The sequence below is a fragment of the Schistocerca nitens genome, chromosome 4 (assembly GCF_023898315.1).
Source record: "Schistocerca nitens isolate TAMUIC-IGC-003100 chromosome 4, iqSchNite1.1, whole genome shotgun sequence".
In the NCBI taxonomy this organism is placed as follows: domain Eukaryota; kingdom Metazoa; phylum Arthropoda; class Insecta; order Orthoptera; family Acrididae; genus Schistocerca; species Schistocerca nitens.
Window position 1 is genome coordinate 319,804,805 of NC_064617.1, and position 5,961 is coordinate 319,810,765.

The following is a 5,961-nucleotide window of genomic DNA, read 5'->3' on the forward strand; positions in this document are numbered from 1 at the left end:
CAGTAAATGGCGTCAATTATATTTTTATAAGTTAGCTTTTGTACCACCAGCGACCTGCGACGATAGCCGAGAGTGCTGGACTCAGGCGCACTGGCCCCGTATCGAATCCGCCTGACGGATTACCGACGAGAGCCGACGTGCGGGCCAGCCTGGATGTGGTTTTATGGCGGTTTTCCACATCCCACTAGGTGAATACCAGGCTGGTCCCCACGTCCCGCCTCAGTTACACGACTCGCAGACATCTGAACATGTTCGCGCTATTCCATGGCTTACATTAGACACAGACAGCCACTATGGGACTTAACTTATGAGGTCATCAGACCCCTAGAACGTAGAACTACTTAAACCTAACTAACCTAAGGACATCACACACATCCGCACCCGAGGCAGGATTCGAACTTGCGACCGTAGCGGTCGCGCGGACAAATTCCGTCCCTGGGGGTATGGGGTGGTGACAGGAAGGGCATCTGGCCACCATCTGACATTAACAACGCCAAATCTGTAGTTACAAGGCCGACCCCACGTTTAAGTGGGACAGAAGCACGAGGAAATGATGAGCTTTTGTACCACCAATAACCCAGAGATAAGTAAGCCTAAGAAGAACTGTCAACTATTATTACCCTGCCAATTAAGCATAATATTTTAGTCATGTGTGTTTCGTATAATTGTATAGTAATAAAACAGACGATTTAGACGTGGGAACAGCATTGTGGCATATAATTGAGGGTTAATTGTGTCTTGGACCAAGTGGGTACCAATATCGAACTCAAATCATTGCCAAGTGGAGTACAGTGAACATGATAGGTAACTGTTGTGCACATATGGTTGTTTCCAATGATAGGTACAATACTGAGCAACACTCATGCTCATAAATTAAGGATAATTGAAGAATATCGTGCCACACAACGTGGCACTACACAAAACTGGCGCTAATAGCATAGGAACATAGGAAACACACACGAACAGATCTGTATGCCCACAGTATTGGTGATAAGTTGAGAAAACCGTCCCGAAACACATGTGCTACAAAATGCCACTGTTTCCTACACATGTACCCCGACATCAGTATGGGATATGATCACCATGCACACGTAAACAGGCCGCACAACGGGGTTGGCATACTCTGGATCAGGAGATTGAGCAGCTGCTTGGGTATAACATGCCATTCTTGCACCAGTGTCTGTCGGAGCTCCTGAAGTGTCGTAGGGGTTTGAAGACGTGCAGCGATACGTCAACCGAGAGCATCCCAGACGTGCTGGATGGGGTTTAGGTCCGGAGAACAGGCAGGCCACTCCATTCGCCAGATAGCTTCTGTTTCAAGGTACTGTACCACCGTGGCTGCTCGGTCGGGCCATACCTTATCATCCATCAGGAGGAAGGTGGGACCCACTGCACTCCAGATAAGGCAGACATACTGGTTCAAACTGATGTCCCGATACACCTGTTACAGTACCTCTGTCAAAGACATGCACCAATCATAATCTCACCCCACACCATCAAACCACGACCTCCATACAGGTCCCTTTCAAGTACGTTAAGGGGTTGGTATCTGGTTCCTTGTTCACGCCAGATGAAAACCAGTCGAGAATCGCTGTTCCGACTATACGTGGACTCGTCCGTGAACATAACCTGGGACCACTGTTCCAATGACCATGAACTGTGTTCTTGACTCCAGGCTTTACGGGCTCTCCTGTGACCAGGGTTCAGTGGGATGCACCTTGCGGGTCTCCGGGCGAATAAATCATGTCTGTTCAGTCGTCTGTAGGCTGTTTGTCTGGAGACAACTGTTCCAGTGGCTGCGGTAAGGTCCCGAGCGAGGCTACCTGCAGTACTCCGTGGCAGTCTGCGGGCACTGATCGTGAGGTATCGATCTTCTTGTTGTGTTGTACACTGTGGACGTCCCATACTGTAGCGCCTGGACACGTTTCCTGTCTGCTGGCATTGTTGCCATAATCTTGAGATCACACTTTGTGGCACTCAGAGCGCCCGTGCTACGACCTGCTGTGTTGGACGAGCCTCCAGTCGCCCTAGTATTCTTCGCCTCATAACGTCATCAATATGTGTTCTTTGAGCCATTTTCAACACACAGTCACCATTAGCACGTCTGAAAACATCTGCACACTTACTCGCTGCACCGTACTCTGACATGCACCAACACACCTCTGCGTATGTGGACTGATGCCAGTGCCACCGTGCTACGACCGCAGGTCAAATGCACCGCATGGTCATACCTGGAGGTGATTTAAACCCGCAAACCGCCCACTAGAGCGTTGTTTCACCATGTATCAGCATTATCCTTAATTTCTGAGCATGAGTGTATGATTGGAAGATACATATATATTTGTGTGTGTGTGAGTTCTGCTGACAAAAGTGTGTCAGGTATTTTGCGGTGTCAGCAATGTCTCAGACATGTCGATATTTGATAAAACTGTGTGTCTGGTTGCTGACAAAGCTACGTGAATGCTGACAAGTTGTTGTGCCAGAGGTACACGTTGCCTGTCTCGTTTTAATGACAAGTAAAATACGTGTATGTCATTGGAGGAGAGCAACAGATGTCAGTTTTGACTTATAAGTTCTCTGGTTGGCCTATTTCCCATGAAGTGGCGTTGACTAAGAGATAGCTGAAAATGTAATTGAAAAATAAAATACCACGTTGTATTTGAGATATCTAAATATTCATGTTTTGGCTTAGAAGCTCTCTGACTGGCCATTTTCAAGGAAGGAGCGTGGCTTAGGAGAGGGGAGGGGCATAATGATTTCATCGTGCCATCACCACTGCAACACTACCCTCGCCTCCACCTGCCTCGTTCATATATCGCGTATCTCCCACATCTGCCACTCTCTTCACACTCCCTTCACAACTGAGCCTGTCTGTGGCAAACTTTGGTGGATCACACAAACATTTTTGCACGAGGTAACTGCCTCCCAGAGTAACGTTAAGCATAAAGTTGAGGTGCTGCGCCTGCATTCCCATCTGCTACGCCATACGTCCGTCATTTCAGACACTGATGACATCGTTGTGATACATTGTGATGGAAGTAACTCTAAAGCAGAAGAAACGACAATCAGACCAAAAAAGAAATTCCATGAGCAAATGTAAAGAAGAAAGTGAGTAAAAATACAAATTTCCGGTAAATTACTCAACCACGAGTCTCAACAAGGAATTCTTTCCATACCACCTTAACGAAGGATTTTCAGACCCATCTTCATTATGAACTTTTTGTAATGTTTTTAGGCGAAGAATAAACCTCTTAAGTTTCTAACATATCTTTTTATATACAATGTCTATCATTGTATCAAGCAACAGAAGGGAGTACAAATTCTGTGGGTCAAAGGGGGATCCATAAAAACAGACAAACAAATGATCAACCTGTCAACAAAGTTATTTCACGGAAAGGATGCTTCTACTTGAATTTGTATGTCTACCTTTTCAGACTTCGAGCAACGATAAAGAGTAAGTTGTTCGCTTAATGGTAGCGATTATGGGAAATCCCTCAGATTACGAGAGGATGACGCTTTACGAGGACTCAACCATTCATTGCTAGAAGAACATGGTATTTAGAGTTCAAGCTATCTCGACATCATATAACTACAAATAGAATATTGTTCGTGGAAGTTTGAAAAGTTTTTCATGTAAAGGATCTAATTCATCAGTGTATCAAGTACGTGACATGTACACTGATGTTGCCTTCCATACCTACACAGAATCAAAATTTTAATCTCCCCATATTGCGAAAACCAGAAATGGCAGACCTATACCTCCTACTGCCGGGCGTTCCTCAGCAGACAAAGCACCATAAGGAATTCGCCAAAAAGGGAATTCCGCTGCTCACAGATGACACGGACAATGCTCGACATCTGATAATCTACATCAACATCGCACGAAAATTTCAAAAAACGGTCATCCGACAGTAAATTCCAAAATGTGCAGACTCGGCACTATTTCGTTGCCTCTAAAATTAGTCAACTGATGCCAAAGGAAGAAACCGCCTATAGTCATTTATAAATTAACTAATTGTTTGTATTCACACATTTAATTGCTAGTCTTTATTAGTTAATAATCTCTAATGATGTAACCTATAAAAGTAACCACATGTGAGCGCTATTAACAGACAAAAAGTGAATAAACAAGCATGAATAAAACGTTTAGGAACAAAAAATAAGAAATTTAAAAATTAACCAAAACAGAAAAAAAGGAAAGATACAAATATTTAAAGAAAAAGAAAGAAAAAGATTACAAATATTAGCAAAAAGAAAAGAAGCCGTTCTGAACAGTCACAGCATAATTGTCAAATAATTACGTAGTTATTAGATACAAGAAAATAACTATGTAGCTGCCTGAGTAGATTTCGGGAAGAAACCATTTAAAAGTAAATAAATAAACAAAACGCTGGCGAAGAAGGAATAACCATCAATAGTGCGACACGCCATTACTCTGTGAGACACAGAAAGAAGCTTCACACTTAATACAGAAACTGACGTATAATCTCATGCCCTCTCTGTCTCCTCTCTGCGGCCGTAACTAAAATGAAAATTTATTGCAGCGCCGTGCTAGAAGTGACTAAGTTCTGAAATTACAATTAAATCAATACCATTAGCTGCTGACAGGCGTTAATATACATTAAAGGGGACAGTTGAAAATGTGTGCCCCGAGCGGGACTCGAACCCGGGATCTCCAGCTTACATGGCAAACGCTCTACCCATCTGAGCCACCGAGAGGACAGAGGAGTGTGCGACTGCAGGGATTTATCGCCGGTACGCTCCCCGTGAGACCCACATTCTCAACTTGTAGTCCACACACAACAAAAAATGGTTCAAATGGCTCTGAGCACTATGGGACTCAACATCTTAGGTCATAAGTCCCCTAGAACTTAGAACTACTTAAACCTAACTAACCTAAGGACATCACACACACCCATGCCCGAGGCAGGATTCGAACCTGCGACCGTAGCAGTCCCGCGGTTCCGGACTGCAGCGCCACAACCGCTAGACCACCGCGGCCGGCGCCACACACAACAATCGTAGTGCCCCTGCCATTATGCCCATTACTCGCGAAGACAATCCATCGAGTACCGTAAGAGTTCAGGCAAATCTTGTGCATCCGCACAGAAGAAGGTCATCAGCCGGTTAGCCTTAAACGATATGAAGATGGCATCCGCTCTTTCGGACAGCTAGCGACCTCGGTCGAGAAGGTATAATCCCCCTCTGCTAGTGCTGCGTATCGACGAGGAAATGTCAGAACGGTTATTGCACGCTATGTTCAATATTTTCCCGCACTGCGACCACCACGCCATCTTTCCCGGTTGCTCTATCAGTTGAACCTCACAGTACTGCATTCTGCGTCACACTGGTTTCTGCGATGTTATATTGTAAATATTTAAAACGTAAAAATTCTTTAGTAATAAATAGTTTTAAAATTTGTAAGGCATAGTTCAAATTATTCAAGATAGTAGTATGTTTACATACGAAAGAAGCAATCTGAGAGCACATCAAACAACAAGGTGCTTTCTTTGAATTGCTGTGGTAGTAGAGTTCAAGTTGTAACAGTGTACGTGTTTTAGGAAACCTGTACTCGTCCAAACGTTGTGCATTATCGCCTAGAACTTTACAGGCTGCACGGTGTGTGGTACCGGATACAGGCTGAGGCAGTTAAGACAGCCGGCCCGGGTGACCGAGCGGTTCTAGGCGCTACAGTCCGGAACAGCGAGACCGCTACGGTCGCAGGTTCGAATCCTCCCTCGGGCATGGATGTGTGTGATGTCCTTAGGTTAGTTAGGTTTAAGTAGTTCTAAGTTCTAGGGGACTGATGACCTGAGAAGTTAAGTCCCATAGTGCGCAGAGCCAGTTAAGACAGGCCACCCCAAGTATGTCCAGAATGATTAAATATATCAGGTATGGTTTTTGCCAAGTTATAGCGGACAATATGGTGAATTTCCTGACGTTCGCAAGTATTTTTTGTCG